This window comes from Magnolia sinica, chromosome 12 (assembly GCF_029962835.1).
Source record: "Magnolia sinica isolate HGM2019 chromosome 12, MsV1, whole genome shotgun sequence".
In the NCBI taxonomy this organism is placed as follows: domain Eukaryota; kingdom Viridiplantae; phylum Streptophyta; class Magnoliopsida; order Magnoliales; family Magnoliaceae; genus Magnolia; species Magnolia sinica.
The window spans coordinates 79,778,220-79,798,042 of record NC_080584.1 but is presented as its reverse complement, the minus strand read 5'-3'; positions in this window follow the sequence as shown (position 1 = coordinate 79,798,042).

The window sequence follows — 19,823 nt, the reverse complement described above, 5'->3', positions numbered from 1 at the left end:
CGGATGTTGCCTTTTCCATCGTAAGACGAGCGAGTCAATTTATTCAGAAGAATGCCTACTTCAGATTTATCAGATTTCTTGAATCGTTTTCCCATTTCAGTTAGGAAAATTTTAGCCTTATCTGTTTCAGGCATGGCACCCTTCATTGATTCAGAAATTGAATATTTAATGACTTTCAAGCATATATCATTCGATTTAAACCATGCAACCCATCTATTATATTCAGCTTCAGCGGCATTATCAGATGGCTTTGGCGGTTCTGGTGTTATCAGGGCAAGATCTAATTGAAGACAGCCCAGTACAACTTCAATGGCGTTCTTCCATTGAGTATAATTAGACCCATTTAAGGCAGGAACTTGATGCGTATTAGTTGGAATTGAGACTGAAATATAAGAGATATACATATACTCACATTAGTTCATTATTTCACAAAGCAATTTAGTGAATGTAAACAAATATCAGGCAAAGATAACTGATTCAGTTGCTAAGGGAGGCATCAACTGAATCATCCAGGGTGACGATGGGCCCAACCATCTCATCCTAGTGAGAATCTGTTACATCATCATCATTCCTCCTGTGGGTGGTAACAACAACATGTTAGTAATCCTCCTAAATATGAAGCTAAGTGATGTCAGTGATGTAAATCTGAGACACTCAACACCTGTGGGTGAGATGAGTCTTTCAGCTTTACATTACCTACACCATTTACTCCACCCGTTCACTTGACTGCCATACGATAATCATCTATATTTTCGTTACCGCACGCATGAAAAATTGAACGCAACTGTATGCAACCCTCATTATCCCAATGTTATAAGTATGTACTTGTAAAGTTTTCATCAATTGAGGTCACTATGGTGGCTAACACAACCGAATCCAAATATACAAATATAGACTTTAGGATTGCTATTATAATCCTGCCTCTCTATAGATTATTTCTTAATTAGTCCGATGCGGTCCATAAGTTAGTTGATACTGACCTTTTGGAATTCTTCAAAGTGAAATATATAAATAGGTTTCACACCTTATATTCCAACGGTCCATATCAATACTTAAAGATGGGTGATGGGCCAACTATAGGGCCGAATCAGGACTACCTATCGTCAGTTCACATTGAATGAGTAAAGCAAATCTAGTACATTACATTTACATGATAGATAGGAAACATTAACCTTTAAACAACTGGATGTGTGGATTCATTCATGGGTGTCTACAACATGGATGGATCAGCCCACATACTAAATATTTGTCAAATATAGGTTTATCATCTACATTATCTATCTAGAGAATGTGTCATATTGATTGCTCATAGTGAATTGTTCACACTAGATGTTGGCTAACAAATGACCCAACCAGAATGGTCCAAAATTGGACTTTATCCAAAACAGTCATTCTATATGAATGAGACATTCGATGTAGAAAACGTTATATGTGGGTAATGAGCCACTGCCCAGACACGGCCCATGATAGACTAAGGTACTAATCAAATGGTCCATATCTGCAATGGCCGTGTTGCAGCGTCAGGTCCATCAGATAAAACAGCGTGAGCCCACTCGCAGGTCCATATGGTGGACCCGAATGCATGTAATCGGGTCTGTTGGACCGATTATCTATAGGGTCGTCTACGACCGAACAGCATTAACGACCGATTGAGGGTATCATCGAGAGAAAAAAAAAATCCTCTTCCATCGTCCATGATGCCGATTCAAGAAAGATCAGGCCATATTTTCGACCTGCTGAGAGCAGCTGCAAAAGGGAGAGGAAGATTTCTCCTTCTCCACAGATGGATTCGCAGCCAGTCGAACGCCCGGTCGCCTTCATCGACCACGATGACGATGACGATGATGCTTTCCCCTTGAAGGTGGGCTACATGCCCGACGATAGTGCTGAAATCCATGACTGCCTCCATTGAAGACACAGGTGGGTATAAAATCCCCAATTTTGGGTTTTTCGGTTTCGAATCAGAATTCTGGAATCAGTAATCTGAAATCCCCAATTGCGGTATATGGGGATTTGAGAACGAAATCCCTAATTATGTGAGTATTTGGGATTCGAAATCCTCAATACTGGATTTCTAAATTCAGGGATTCGAAAATCCCTAATTAAATTCTGGATCTGAGGATTTGAATTCGAAATCCCTAATATTTTATAATTTGGGAATTCAAATCTGAAAAACCCTAATTGAAAATCGAAATTCCAATTTGAAAAAACTGGTTTCAGGGTTTTCGAAATTCAAATCCCTAATCTGAACATTTCAGGATTCAGGGATTCGAAAATCCCTGATCACAACTGTTTGAGGAATTCGTAAATTCCTGATGTGATCAGATGTGGCTGGATGTGATCATCTATGCCTATGCACAGATAGCTCTGATACCAACTGTGGGATCTAATCTAGATGCGGAATAGGCCCACGGATCTGTCTGTGCATGGGACATGGTGATCAGGGTTTCAGATAGCTTACCTAGCTGAGACGCCGCCATGGAAGCCGGATAAGAACTCCAGAATACCAGAATTCCTTTAGAGCTTAGGATCTTCCTTTCCTTCACACCCTTTCTGCAAATCAGTAGATGAGACTCGAATTTTTGCTATGGTGTAGGATTGGGGACCCAGCTCTCTTTTATAGAGTCTGTGAAGAGAGAGTTTGAAACCCATCACAACTCTCTCTCCCATGCTCCACGTTGTAGCATCCTAGTTCAACTCAAACTGCTGTCTGCGTAAGACAGCTATAGCATTCCAGCCCTAGTACGCAGAGTTGCGCAGATAGACTGCGCAGCGCATCACCTGAAAGTGGGGCCCACTGGTCTACTCAATCATCCAGTCCAACTGTATAACAATCCAGACCGTTGATCAGTGAGGCCCACTAAATAGAGTTCTTACACTCCTCGGATCTCCAAATGCCTATCGAAATGTCTTTCTGAAGGTAAATTAGGTATTTGTGTCTTGAAACCCATTTTTGCATATAAAAATCGCCTTTGATGTTTTTCTTCTTGGCAAGGAGAGATGCATATATGGAATCGAGAGAAGCATTTTGCTCCCCACAATTTTGAGTCTGCTGTTAAGGATTGTAAAAGATGGTAATTACTAACCCTTATGTGAGCCCCAACTATATCTCCCTGCCATTTATTATCCTCTGTGTTGCATTGATCGATGTTGAGATATTCAAGCTCGGTACTTAGATCGTCCCATTTAATTTCTTGAAGGTGATTCATGCATTGGAAGTCCAGCCGCCTTAGATGATTAGTGCCGACCATATTTTTTTCAGGAAAGCATTTGATTTTGGTACCTGAAATATTGAGGCTTCGAAGGTTTATAAGCCCGTTCAGGCTTACAGACTCTAGGCTTTGGCAGCCATTCAAGGAGACCTGCGAAATTGCCTTGATTCTGGAAAGATCGAGCTTTCGGATGTTTGGCAAGATATTTCCAAGAGAAGTAGAAACATCCTCAATATCTTCCAGGGAATTACAGTTTTCGAGATCAAGCTTCTTGAGTGCGGAGAGATTTTGCAAATGCGGCAGCAACTTCATCTTTAGGGAAGAACAGTTGCGTAGCACGAGTCACCTAAGATTGACCAACTTGGAGAGAGAGGATGGTAGAGAATTTAGATTAGAAGCACCTCTCAACTTAAGAACCTGAAGCCGCTCCATACATTCGAAGGTCTCATTTGGGATTTTCATTAAAGAGGGGGATTCTGTTAAGTAGAGTTGATGTATGGTGTGCAGCTTGGAAACAAAGGAAGGTAGTGATTTGATCTTCGTTCCACGGAGTCTGAGAAGTCGAAGGTTGGTCATTTGTCGAAAGCACTCATCTGGCATTGTTTCGAAAGAAGAACATTGGACGACTTCAAGGAACTCGAGCTTGTGAAGAGCTTGAATGGAAGTGGGGAGAGAATTAAAGTGTTGGCATTGAAATATAGTGAGAAGTCTGAGATTGTGCAAGCAGGCGATGGAGGAGGGCAGAGATTTGATACTTAGGTAATTAAGACGCAGGACTCGAAGGCCCTGCATTTGCTCAAAAAAAGGGTCTGGTATGACGATTTCAAAATCAGAGTGGAAATAATTCCACCCCCCAAGCTGCAGAATGGAGAGTTTGTGGCATTCTAGAGGGAGTTCTGTAACAACTCTAAATTTTGGTACATTATAAAAAACTAAATTAAATATTTAAAGATTTATTTTTAAATAAAATATAAAAACAAGTCAATAGTTGAGTTGGTAGCGAAATTCTTAATTGAGAGAGAGGTTTAGGGATTGATTCTTGAAGTAGTAATAATAAATTTTTTTATTAAATATCATTAAAAAAAATCAAATTCAAGATAAGGGAGAATGTGTTCATCCTATCTTATGAGAATTTTCTTTAAAAAGGGATACGGAAGGTTTCTGCATAAAAAAAAAAGTAGATAGAAGCCCTAAAGTAAAAGGAAGAGAAAATTCTAAGAAGGCTCGATCAGGTAAGTTTTAATCGTTAGATCTTTTTAAATTTTTATTATATCGTTAATTTCTTCTTGATCTATACAATGGATGGCGTGGATCATCCACACCATCATTGTATAGGTGTGTATAGGCAATTTTAATAAAGTGATGTTTTTATGATTTCGGTCTAATTAGTAATATTTTAGGAATAAATTAAATGGATGGAATCTGATTGTGCTAAGATAGATCTGTACGGATCATATGATCCTTAAAGCTAAAATATACAAGGGCCATAATTTTTAGATCAATCTAACATTCAGATAGGCCACATTAGTCAGATCTAAAAGTGTTTAATAAAGGAATTTTAGATTTTTACGCAAGTGTTGGTATCACTTGGCGTAGAAGGGCGAGACGGGCCATCGGTGTATGTGTGGTTAGATCCACACCATCCATCTAATATGTAGAGGCAAAACATGATTGTACCTCAAGAATCTGGATGATCCAATCATCCGGTGGGTCGCCTCGATTAATTATTTGACATTAAATTTTAGGATCTTAAAAAGAAAATCTAAATTTTGATAATTAAATTTATATAAACATATAATTTTAATTATTTGATTATTTTAGATTTGGCCACTTAGAATGTTAATCAAAGGTGGACCCCACCATGTAATACAAATAAATGAATAATAATTTGTTGATATAATTGATAGGACCCCGGAATTCAAATCAACCTAATTATATTGCAGAGTCGATATTACCAAACTCAGGTGAGTAACCCAACTTGTCTCATAATTCATTAAAATTAAAATAAATCATTGTGATTGTTTGATTGATTTACTGGTTTGAATATTTTGATATGATAATTGTACGATAAATTTATATATGAATATTTTAATCGAGACAACTATGCCAAATATGAAAATTATGCATTTACATATCATCCTTCATTCATTGCATTGCATAATGCATGGTCGATCCCAAGGGCCCTCCCTGGAAGAAATGTCGATCCTGGTAGAGCGTTACCAGATGCGGGCTATGCCCAAGCCTACCGAAAGGTGGAAGCCTACCCAACGGGTGGATGCGGGTTGACGACCTCCAACCCAAGTAGATGGACAATCATCTCATCTGATGCATTCATATATCATTTTATATTCATATTATTGTACATGTATTTATGTATTATTTTAATTGCTATGATTATGAACTATGCTGGGTTATATCACTAAGCCTGGCCAGCTTACATTTTTATTGATGGAAAAATCGTACAGATGAGCCATTAGCAGATGATGTGACACAAGAACCGGAAGAATCTACTGTACCTAAACACGACCTGCCTGAAACATGGCCATACCTATCCAAGGATGAAGTGGCGGCATTAGAAAATTTTTAATTATATGTTTTATTTTGTTAGCACAATTTAATTAACGAATAATGCATACTGACATTTATTTTGAGACTTTAAGCAATTATTTAGATTTATTTCTTTGTAATAATGTTAGCATGAAATAAATATCATTATATTATAATGGTATAATAAATGAATGATTTTAAGGTTCATTTTATTTTAAGAGTCGTCAATATATATATATATATATATATATATATATATATATATATATATATATATATATATATATATATATATATATATATATATATATATATATGTTTAGTTGATTGGTGCTAAGTATTATGCATGTGTGATTGAAATTATGATGGACCTTATATTGAATATAATTATCATCTTTGATTAAAATGATTAATTAATTAAATTAGTACACTTTCTGTACGAGTTACGAACTGAAACTCGGGTCTGAGTGTGCACACTCTGTACCCGGATTTCGGGGCATGACAAGTTCCGTTGGCCAATAGATGTCCAATAATTTCCCCTTCCGTGGTAAGTAAATCCTGTATCTCCCATGAGTTAAAGCATTTGCTAGATCATTTTCTTCTGCCCAATCCGGCAGTTTCCAACGTGTTTTGCTTTCAGTTAATTGAATCAGAGAACGAAACTCGAACTCTCTCAGTAGAATGCGAGCCTTCTCCACAAGCGTGGAATCATATTCTTCATCTTCCTCTGGCTCCCTTCTAATAATAACTCCCTCCGCCATCCAAATCCTTGTCATATATTTCACATGATAGTTATAACCTGAGAAAACCCAGAAGAACAGCAAGCAATGGAGAACGGTTTCGGGAGCAAAGTAGCCCTGGATGCCAGGAGAATGGGCCACATCACTGGCCTCTTCGAGTAACATGTCTTCGGACAACTCCTCAAAGTCGATGGTCACATTGTATTGCGGCACAGCAACTGGCGGCATCACTTCATCTCTGACAAAAACGACCTTGGAATCATATGGAGCTTCTCCGGGTAGGGGAATTCCCATCAAATCCACCTTTATTTCACCGCTCACATCTCCTACAATTAGCAAGAATGTCCGCCTCACCAACGATTTATAGATCTCGCCTGCAGCTACAATAGACTTGGTCTGGACGCCATCAAGATTAACATTGCCGGTCAATTTTAACTGTTCCACGATCTCCATCTGCATTCTTTCAGGATTGAGATGTCCTTTCGGTATCTTTACCTGTATCTGCACGTCGAAGAGATCAGATTCCTTCAACTTTTGAGCTGCATGTTCGATGATTCTCCACCTTCCAATACCATTACACCCTATCACATTCACGAATTGAATAGTCCGATTCATAAGGTGTTCGAACAGCTTTTCCCCAGCATGTCTTATGGCCTCCGAATAGTTCCCTAGCTCGCTTGTAAATGTAACATCGTTTCCTCCTCGACCAGCCATGCGTGCTCTATCTTTCCTCTGAAAAGCCCGACAGCATGTGGAAATTATTAACGAAAAGATTAAAAAAGAAAGGAAAAAAAAAAAAAAAAAAACAGAGAGAGAAAGGCCGAAGATGTTCCACACACCACCGAACTGGCTGATGTGCTTACGCCACCAAGCTCTGTGGGTTCCACCATGAGGTATGTGTTATATCCAAACCGTCCATCCATTTGGCGATCTATTTGAAAAATAAGACAGATCCAAAAATCAAGTGGAGCACACCACAAATAGCAGCGGGGTTAATGATTTTCACCGTTAAAGCATTCTTAGGGCCCACCATAACGTTTATTTTCAATGGTAAACGTTCAATCTCCCACTGCTTTTTTCAGTGTGGTCCCCTTGATACTTATCTCTGTCTTATTTTTCTTTTAAAGCTTTATGACAAGCTCACCAAATGGATGGACCGTTTGGATATAACACATACCTCATGATGAGACCCACAGAGCTTGCTGACGTCAACACATTAGCTATATCGCTGGTGTGTATAGCTGGTGTGTGGTACATCAAACAATCCGCTTCCCTGGAACCCTGCCTTTGGTTGCACTACTTAGCTCGATACGTGGTGTAACAAAACGCACCCCACAGCTGGGATCTTTAAATGTCAATGTTATTTATTTTATTTTAGGCCAACAACAGTGAGGAACATCAAGGATTGCTGCAACGTGGGCCACAGCTCTACACATATCCATGATCCAATAAGGATTCGTATTGTAATCCAATAGAGCAAGTACCTCTGTGAGGGACGCGGATTTCCTGCGAAAGCCTTTCGCAGGAAGTTCCTGCGCAAGAATGCTGTGTGGGGCCCACCATCATGTTTTTGGGAAATGTACTCCGTTCATCCGTTTGGTGACCTCATTTTAGGACAAGCTACAAAAAACGAGGTGGATCCAAGACTCAAGTGGGCCACACGAGAGGAAACAGTAGGGATTTAGTTAGAACCGTTGAAACATTCTTATGACCATAAAAGCTTTGTTTCAGGCTAATTTTTTTGTATTTTCACTTCATCCTTGTGTTAATAACCTTATAAACGGTTTGGATGGCATATAAACATCAAGGTGGAGCCCAGGAAGCTTTCAACGGTAGGTATTTCTTTCCCTCTCGTGTGGCCCACTTGAGTCTTGGATCCACCTCGTTTTTTGTAGCTTGTCCTAAAATAAGGTCACCAAACGGATGAATGGAGTACATTTCCCAAAAACATGATGGTGGGCCCCACACAGCATTCTTGCGCAGGAACTTCCTGCGAAAGGCTTTCGCAGGAAATCCGCGTCTGTGAGGCTGAACGTGGGTCCACCAATGATTACTGTGGACCAATAGATATGGGGTGCCAACCATGAATTAAGATCCTTAATAAAAATTTTAAAGCAACATGTAATTTTGTACGGCTGCCGTCTACCCGATCAGTTTATGGGCCTTAGTCTTCAGCAAGGACATCTAAAAGTGTCATCAGAATGAATAACGGACTGGATGTCTAAATTACGCTCCTAGCTGCACTTTGTTGCCCCATCGGAGGAAGCGGATTGCGTGGTGGGACACGCCCACCGACCTCCATTGTGGATTGATGTCACCAAGTTCAAGTTCTGTGGGTTGACATTATTATTTTTATATCCACACCATCCATCTATTTGGAGAGATCATTTTAGATCTTGAGCTCAAAGATTAGGTAAATCCAAACCTCAAGTGGACCACACCAAAAATAAATAAAATGCAATGAGGATAGTAATTTTCACCGTTGAAGCCATCCTAGTGCCCACCATAATATTTATTTGTCATCCAACCTATTCATGAGGTCACACAAACATAGATGAAAGGAAATATATATATATATATATATATATATATATATATATATATATATATATATATATATATAAAGGTACTATGCCCTTGAGCTGACAAGATGGTCCCATGAGGTCGAGCTGTGTGGGCTCCATCGTGATGCGTTTTGAACATCTACCTTATCAGATGCACCATTCTATCATGGGCCTAGGTCTCAAAAATCAAGTCAATCCGTCACTTGTGTGGGCCACACCACATACAGAAGTGAGGAGGGGCCGTGCACCATTAAAACATTCATAATCATTTTTTGGGCCCACCAAGATGTGGTTTGAAAATCCAGCCCATCCATTATGTGTGTCCCACTTGGATGACGGTTCAGACCAAGTTTTAGCAGCATTCAAAACTCAGGTGAGCCCCACCAAGTGCTTTTATATGTTTTTGGCATGTCTTCACATGATTTTAGATGGTATGGCCCACCTGAGTTCCGTATACGGCTGATTTTTGGGATATCCCATAATTTAGAGGGGACCCATCAAATGCACGGTGTTGATGGTCAACACACATCATGATGGGGCCCACACAACTCGACCTCACGAGAGCTTATCGTGAGGTCGAGCACATAGTACCTTTCCCCCACACACACACACACATATATATTAGATTGATCCAAAACTTTTGTGGCACCAAGAAGTTTTCAATTGTAGTCGTTCAATCCCCATTGATTTTTATGGTGCGGTCCAATTGAACTTTGCGTCTAACTCATTATTTATACATGTCTTAAAATGGATGGATGGTGTGGATATAACACATACGTCATGGTGGGTCCCACATATCTTGATGACGTCAACACCACAAGTCCATGGTGTGTCACACCACAGGGAGCATGAAGTTCTGCACTCGGGTTCCACTGTGATGTTTTTGAGAAATCCACACCGGTTCCTCCATTTTCTAGATCATTTTAGAAAATGCCAAAAACAAGAAAAAAACTAAAAATAAAATAAATAAATAAATTCAAAACTTAAGTTCGTGAATTGACAGTAAAAAGTAGGGCTTTAACGCCCACCGTTGAAACATTTGTGGGTCCTGGATGTTTTGTATCAGGGTAATATGTTTTTGTTTTCCACTCATCCCAGTGGGAATAACACTGTGAACGGTTTGCATGGCATATAAACATCGACCTGGACCCTAAGAAGAGTTCAACGGTAGGCTTTTCCCTCCATGTGGTACCTTTAGTTTTGTATCTGTCTATTTTTATTTTTTTGTCTCATGTATTAATGTGACATGGAAAAATAGATGGTTTGAGTGAATTTCTCACAATCATCAGGGTGGACTCTTACCTTTCTTAGGTCAGGTGGGGGAGATTGGTGAGGATTAGCTGTTACCTGGGTACGTAACACCTCGGTGTTGTTATCTTATAGTGTGGGGCCACTTTGAAGAATGTATTATATATTCATGTTGTCCATCGGTTGTCTCTGTTGATTTCAGGATGTTATTCCAAAACTTAAGCATATTAACATCTCTCACCACAGTACTGTAAAAAGTGATGAATAATTATTAAAATCTTTTTTGTAGACACCAAAAGTTTTGAATTAAGCTAATATTTGTATGTTATGTACATCCAAGTCTCTTTAACCTTAAGGGCCTGTTTGGCCAGGTGGATTGGAAGGGATTGAACGGTACTAGGGTGGATGGCATGGATTTCTAGGTAATGATTGTGTTGTCAGTGGATTGTCTTGAGATCCATGGGATTGCTCTACACCTGGATCGTCCAGACTGTTTGGCACGTCCTGTCAATCCCGAGATTAACCCTTCCCATACCTTCCAATCCCTCGAACCAAACACGTCACAGGCAGATTTGAACAGATTAGGATGGATTGATGGGATTTAAAGGTAATGATGGTGTTGTCAGTAGATTGTCTTAAGATCCATGGGATTGGGATCAGATCACAGACTCTGTTTGGCACACCCAGCTAATCTTGGGATTTAACTTCCAATCCCTTTGAATACCATCCAATCCCTTCCAATCTGACCGGGGGCGTTTGGCTCATGGTATTAGATGGGCTTAGGTGGGATGGAATTGCATATGGTCATGCCAATTCCACTCCTATGTTTGGGAAGAATGGAAAAGCTTGGAAATATATTAGATGGAATTGCATTGGGATCTGTGCCAATTTCACTCGATGTTAGCAAGTTGTGTAGGTCCCACCATGATGTGTGGGCTATATCCACACCGTTCACCCATTTTTTGAGATCATTTTAGAGCATGGGCCAAAAAATCAGGTAGAGCTCAAGTGGACCCCACCATAGAAAGCAACAGAGATTGAATACTTACCATTGAAAACTTCTTTGGGACCATTTAAGTTTTGGATTTGCCTCATTTTTACGCCCATGCCATAAAATGAGGTTACAAAACAAATGAACGGTTTAGATATAATGCATGTGTGTTATTCTCAATAGTTTCAAATGATGGTGGGTATATCCATTCAATGTACCACTGTATTGCAAATAAAGCATGAAATTAAGCTGATCTCATGGTAACAGGGAAAGCCATGGGTAATAATTATGTTTTTTGAATCCCATCCGACCTGATCCTTTCCAATGCCATGCCCCAAACACCCCCCAACAACGGGATGTCAAATAAATATTACATATTTTCTTATAGTAGATCTTTGGAAGTTTTTAATGGTGTGCAATTAATACCATTGTTTCCTGTGGTGTGGTCCACATGAGATTTGCATATGCTTAAATTTTGACAGTAGGTCCTAAAATTGGCTGGAAAAACAAATGGACTACATTGATATATAACTCATTATCATGGTGGCCCCACCGCAAGGGTAACACCCACTAAGGTGTTACTCCGTGTTACACCTAGTCCACTCCCATGGCCTCGAACCTGCATTTAGCTCACATATGAGTTTTGATAGAATGTGGGCACCACGCTGCAGTTAGGTGCAGTTTGGTAAACGGTAAAATAAGGTGTAATAAGGACATACATATCAGACAAATAAAGATAAATTGTCATCCTTACTCATTACCCATATACGATCGTTTGGATTAAGAAAGTCATTGTGGTAAAGTTACAATTAAAGACAGAGCGTCATCCCTCCCCATATACGATCGATTGAATTAAGAAGGTCAGCGAAATAAAGGTAACTAAACAGTACACTATATCTTTTTAGATTGGTAAATATTATAAAGACGAAGTAATAGTAGTATGCAACGTAGTTGACATGGAGGCATGTCACATACTACTCAGTTGACCATGATATAACAATATTGATGCTACGGATATAGGTCAGGATAACATAGTTATATTTATTAAAGAATGTATAAAGATTATCCTCGTACCTATGGGAACGGAGAACTAACCTAAGACTTCTATACCCAAACAGAATTTCGTTAAACAATTTAAGGAGACGGGTGATATAGAAGTATTAGTTGAAAAAGAAAATTATATGGAGCCGGTGAACATCCCTAAAGATTTGAAACCAGTGTTGTAGGAGTTCAAGGTGATTGTGCTTAATGAACTTCCTAATAAATTGCATTCCATACGAGATATACAAAACTACATTGATCTTGTCTCATGAGCAAGTCTGCCTAATTGCCTACATTATTAGGAAGAATGTGAAATCTTACAACCACATGTGAAGTGACTAATCCATATTAGTGAAGTCAAGGAAAGCATGAGTCAAGGAGAGTGTGAGTACATGTATTCTTTCGCCTCAAGAGCCTAATGCAACTATAAAAAGATACTGATAAACATTAGCGTCAGAAATTATTTTAGTACCATGAACGAAGCTCATTGTGTAACTGGAGGACAAGTTTTTTTCAAGTGGAGGGGTATGATGTAGAACATGGCACGGATACATTCCTATCATGGTTGGACCAAAAGAAGCTGGATCATAAATTAGTTATTGCTTTTGATCCAAGTATCATTATGGGACGCATGACCTATCAGTCTTTATTGAAACGGGCCATCCGAGGTGAATCGACCTACAAAGTAGGTAGCATCTATCCGTTTCGTCAAAAAACACAAACTTTCAGCTCAAAAACGAAATTTTAAGGAAAATTTACTATTTTTAGTAATTCTGAATTTTTTAATATTTTCTTACTTATAGAGTTTTAGATTTTTTTTTTTCTTTTTTAGAAACAACTTGTAAATATGGTAGGACTCTTCTAGCAAAAGTTTATTTGAAATTTTTATTTTTAGAAGAGTTTTATTAGAATTAGGATTTTTATTATAGTTAGAATTTTGTTATTTTTGATAATTACGAATTTTGAATTTTTTCTTTTCTATATTAATGGTGAAACAGGGACATACATATCTGATAATTATTAGAATTAGGACCATTATGTCACATGTTGGCATGTTAGTACATGTGGGACGATTTACAAATGTGGGGTGCATGTATTGCATAACTAAAGATGGGCAATGGCTCATTGGCTCATTGGCACATGTGAGGAGATTGAAGATAGATGGTGGTACGTTTGGGCTTAACCTTGACAAACTCGTTTTCCTTTCATCACGGGAAGATGAAGTTCTTAGGAGTGGCCCTTGAGAAACCCATTTTCCTTTCATCATGAGAAGATGAATTTCTTAGGAGTGGAAGTGGAAAAATAATTTCATTTATTTTTTTAGCAAAGATCAATGTTGGGTATCACCAAAAGTAATGTTCTCCTCCCATTTATTTTCATGAATCCAAAATTGCCTTCAAAAAAAAATAAAATAATAATAAAATAAAATAAAATAAAAATTAAAATTAAATAATAATAATAAAATAATGTTGTAAGAAAGTTAGGAAAATGCTAGGAAATCGTGGCTTTTTTAAGGGAGCAAAAATGATAGAAAGTAGGCAATTGCAAAACAAAGGTTTTTGAAAAGATGAAAATACAACTTCTAGGCACCTTAGTCATTTGGTATGATGAGTGCTACTGGGGAGATATAGATGAGTTTGAGTAGTGATAGATTTGGTGGCATTTGATGTGGTGCTGTGCAGCGACAACCGATGAAGGGAGAGATGCTGGCTCAAGATCTGGTTGCAGCATACTCAGACCTGGAATAGTGGCATTGGAGGTGAAGAAGGGAAGGGAGACATGGGAAGATGGACAATCATGATCAGCACCACATGGCATTAATATCATGTTAAATACGAGTCTACATTATGGAATTTGTAACTTGTTTATTTCATTGTGGGTAAGAAAAATATGTAAAAGATGTGAGAGATTTATGAGATTTTAATAGAGAACATAAGAAATATGCGTTGTAATAAAAAATAAAACATCCCAATATAATAATATTAGCATAATCTACTCCAACACGCTGCAAAGATGCTAATGATGAATAAGTATTTGTTATGTGATTTGGATTGTTCACTATATGAATAGGGTTGAACTAGGCAGAGCTACAGCATATATATGCTAATCTAACAATTTGGAAAATGAATTAATTAAGTCTACCCTAACATATAAGAACTTTTGATTGTAGTAAATTGCTAATTATGAATTCAAACCTCTCCAACTGGGATCCATAATAACTATGACTTTAGCAACGTTTGACCATATAAAATTAAAATTTATAGTATAAATGGAATACTAAAATATTCAAAACATATTAGAAGTTGATAGAACTAAATCTTGAGCACCTACACGCCCCATGTGCCAGTGGTCCATGTTGGTGCAAAATCCAAGCCGTCCATTGGTTGGGTCCTCAGCACGATTGATTTGTGTTGTATAAATACATCATGTGGCAGAGGTATTAAAAACAACCACATGGCTTAGAAAAACCTTCCTGATATTTGTTGCCACTGATTTGGACCACCTGATAATTAGACTAGCCTTATCTATTGTTCCCATCGATCTAAATAGTGGGAAGCCAGTTAGCGGATGGCTCTAAAATCTTGCACGTGGGCTGAAAATCAATTAAAATCAACTAAGTAGAGAACTAGACAATTTTCTCTCCAAGTAATCTTAATCACTAAGTAGAGAAAGAAAACCTTGATATAATCGTAACCATCCATAACTTCTAAACCTAAATATCTGTTCCAAATAACAAAAATGGACTAAAATACCTTTTTTTAAAAAAAAAAAATGAGTGTATATTCAACTATGAGGCATCTTTAAAGAAAATCACATAGAAGCTAATGGTTTCAGCATTTTCCCAATCTAGCTACTCTCAAGAGAAACAAAGCATTTCATAGTTCTAAAGAAAATTCCACTAATTAGGGATTTTTCAGTTTTTTTAAATCTATAATCCACAATTAGGGAATCAACACTAGAAAATCCCTAATTAGGGATTCGAAACTCAAAAATTCCCAAAACACAAATCATTACACAATGTTACTTTAAGGATTAAAAAATGCCAAAAAAAAGCCCAAATTGATATGAATAGATAAGGAGTGGGGGAGAGAGAGAGAGAGAGAGAGAGAGAGAGAGAGAGAGAGAGACCTGATATTGCATAATGATCCTTAATCTGCTGGACCAAAGAAAAGAAGAAATAAAAGAGGGCGAGGGAGAGGTAGATCAAGTGGAGAGGGAGAGGGGAGAGGGGAGAGGGAGAGAGTGAAGAGGGAGATAGAGATCGAACAGAGAGGGAGAGGCTGAGAGGTAGATCAAGCAGAGAGGGAGAGGTGCAGAGAGAGAGGCGTAGAGAGATAGATTGAGCGAAGAGGGAGAGGCGCAGAGAGAGAGAGAGAATCGGCGGTGGGGAGAGAGAGGGACAGCGAGCGGCAGAGAGAGGGAGAGAGAAAAGTCGCGCTAGGTTGTAGGGTTTTTTTATTTTACTCTTTTATATATACGGACCCCTGCCGGCAGCCGTTAAAACTGGCAGCCGGCAAAGGGTTAGCTCATCAGTCGGCCATGGCCCTATTTCTTGTAGTGTTTACAGAGGAATTATAAATTACTGGCTAAACCTCCACAGAAAAAAAAAAAAAAAAAAAAAAAGGGGGAGACGAGGAAAACAGCCAAAACTAAACGATCGCTTCAAACTCTGGAATGAGATGCACGTGGGCCACTTTGGCACCATGTGTAGTGGCATGTAGATGGGCTGCCTTTTACAGACTTGTGAGCTCAGTTGGGAAAAAAATTCAAGGCTTTTTATCCCGAGAATGTTAATTAGAAGAAAGTTGTGTGAAAACAATGAAGAACAATAAGAAAATGAAGAGAAAAATCAGAGGTAAGAAAATGAAGAACCTACCAGGAAATTGATACTTTTTTCTTCCTGGGCGGGGCAGTGCAAACAAGGCTTTGAAGGAAGAAAACACAATCTTCTCTGTGTTTAGATGGCCAAGGGAAGCAAGCTATATATAGATTCCACCAAGCATGACACCTCAGTCGTCAGATCTACGCTGTCCATCATGTGGGTCCCATTCTTTAAATGCCCTAAGACATGAACAACAATGGTGCACATAAAAGCTGGTAAAAAATGTTAGAAACGGTAACTCTTTAGTAAAATCTGGTTCGCATGAGAATGAAATTGTGCCACCTGGCACTTATTAGATGAATTGCCTCATAATTCATAGGTGGGCACTTAGTAGATGAACTGCCTCATAATTCATAGGTGGCACTTAGTAGATGAACTGTCTCATTCATACCTCTTAGCAAAATAAGTTACTGGTACAAGGCTTCCAGTGTTTATATACAATATCCAACCCATCCTAAACGCCCACCCCCACAGTAATGATCACACCTATACATTCACCATGTAGACCACAGAGTAGAAAACCATAGCCAGTTAAGGATCGTATATATTTTTGGTCTCATGAATTAAAATGACTTGACGCAATCCAAAGCCCAAGTGGGCCACGCGATAGAAAGCAGCCGAGATTGTATACTCACCGTTGAAACATCCTAGTGGAAATGACCGTATAAATGGTTTGATTATATTATGAACGGTTTGGATGGCATGTAAACATCATAGTGGAGCTCGAAAAAGTTTGAAGGATAGATTGCTCTCTTTCCACCTGTTTCCCGCGGCCTACTTTATCCACGTGATTTTCTATCCCATGTCTTACATGAGCTGCCAAAACGGACGGTTGCATTTCTCACAAACATCATGGTGGGTCAACACTAATCAGGCCAAATGGCCTTAGTTCAATGAGCAGCTGTATTTCGGCTATGGCTGTCAACAGGCCAGGCCTTGTGCTGGTCTCTGCCGGAATTTTGAACTGTTTCGGTCTGGGCCATCGGGCCGGGACTATTCTCTCATTTAGTAGGTCAGATGGCTCAGGTCTATTCAAAATTCTCATTTGAGTAGGTCCGAGCTTGGGCCTTTGACAGCCCTAATTTCGGCAGAGAGGTATAGATGCACCGTGAGAGAACAACGAACTGTGTTAAGGCAAAGTTCTGTGTTCTCCACCATGATGTCCGATATATCCACACAATTCATCCAGTTCTTGAGATCATTTTAGGACATGAGCCTCAAAATGTCCAATATATCCACACAATTCATCCAGTTCTTGAGATCATTTTAGGACATGAGCCTCAAAATGAGGCAGATCGAAAGTTCAGTTTGACCACACCATAGTAAGAAGTTGGGATTAATGCCTGCCATTCAAAATTTCTTGAGGGCCAAGGAAGTTTTGGAATTGTGGTTTCCATCCGTTCAGGTCTGTGTGACTTTATGAATAGGTTAAATGGCCAACAAACATCATGGTGGGCTCCAAAAAGGTTTCAGCAGTGGCCATCAATCCCCACTGATTTCTGTGGTGTGGTCCACTTGAGCTTTGGATCTGCCTCAGTTTTTTGCTCAGGACGTAAAAATGATGTCCCAAAATGGATGGATAATGTAAATGTAACACAACATCATCAAGTTTTGATGGACCGACATGATGTATGTGTTATATCCACACTATATATCCATCCATTTTCTGACATCATTTTAAGTCATGAGGCCAAAAATGAGGCAGTCATGAGGCCATAAATGAGGCAGATCCAAAGCTCAACTGGACCACGCTATAGAAAGGAGTGGGGATTGAACGTCAACCACTGAAAACTTCTTAGGGGCCACCGAAGTTTTTGATCAAGCTAATATTTGTGTTTGCCCTTCTTGGAACAAAATGATGAACCACCTTATGTCTAAACTTCTTTCCAATCTGCACTTTGTTGCCTCGCACATATGTGCGTATGGAACAGGGATTAGCTGCCACCCGGTCCAGCCAGGTGGGTGCGACTTTAACCTTAAGGCCCACCTTAATGTATGCATTGTATATCTGTTCTTTCCATCTGTTTTGCTAGCTTATTTTAGGCTATTGTCCCAAGAATGAAAGCAGATTTAAATTTCAGGTGGACCACACAACCCTTCATCTAGGCATGTGTGACGTTATGGGCGATAGCAAGTAAACATTACAGTGAACCCTAGGAAGTTTTTAATAGTGGGTGTTCAACGAACACTGTTTCCTGTCGGCTGGATCCGGGTTTGCTGCTAATCTGCGTTCCGTGCATATGGGCTCAGATCCAGATACAATAGATTGTGGGCCCCACATAGAAGCTACCATTTGCGGCCTCATTCCCCATCAGATGGATCACGTGTGATGATATAGTCAATTTGTCATGTTGTGCGCACTTTAAACTGGAACACTGCAAAAATCGGAGCAGTGCATTTATTAAGTGGGCCACTGATTAACGTTGAACTTGAGCTGTTGGATTTCTTTGTTTCTAACTGTATTTATTATTTATTATTTTTTTCTGTTATATGTAAGTGTGATTAATTTTGGGTTTTTTTCTTTTCGATATACTTGCTTAGGGTTTGAGCTATGGCCTATAACTGCCTGCTATTAAAGTTTTTTTCTAACCCAGAAATATCTTCAAAAATCTATTTACTTTTAAAGGAGGGTAATGGATATGACCTAACCGGTTGTGCAAGAGCTAAATGGGCACAGAACTTTAACTCAGAGTTCCTTAACAAGAATCATATTTAACATCAGAAAGACATATATACCCCAGCTTTTGCAAGGTTTCAACTGCTTTACCCGTTACACCCAGTAAAGAAAATGGTCAAAGGTGTAATTATCGTATACTTAGAAAGCATTCGAGTGATTAAAAGGTGCATTCTAAATTAGTTACTTAGAAAGCATTCCTGTGATTAAAATTAAAAAAAAAAAAAATCAGCAGCTCAGTCTAACATCTTTTAGAACAAATCTAACCGAAGGAATCTCAATGACAAATACATGAACTAATGAGGTACCTAAGTGAAAAGATTTTTTAAGTAGGCACCAGGATGGAAATTACACAGCATTTTGTAATGATCCCTATTGTTAATCCTTACCAAAATCTCTAGTTGATAATATGAGGTGGGATTCTCCATAACATTTGTCCAAAAAGCTTATGCTAGAAGCCAATTCTCAGTGTAGAGAATCTATCACGTCAAGAAAGGTTACACCTTAGAAAAGTGAGATGGCCCCAAAAATGAAGCAGATCCAACCATTAAATTGCCCAACATGTGAATTAGAAGTTTCCGGGTGACTTTTGAATGGCCAGAATTTTGGGATGTCTAATCATCCTAGTAACACATTTTCTGAATGAGCCCGTTGATATGTATAAAACACAATGGTCCCACACAATGTAGAAAGCTTGTAATGATGGGTGTCCCCATCTCAACTATTCAGTGGGGTAGCCCACCTGAGTATTCTATCTGCTTGATTTTGGAACCCAAGAAATACCTGAGGGAGTGCACAGGATATACAGGATGTCGCTTATGTATCAGTACTGTGGGCCAAAAATTGTGTTATAGGTTAAGCGCAACCTACAATGCAGTGTATCTGGCCTCTGAAATGTGCTGAACTGGAAACTATAAATTCCA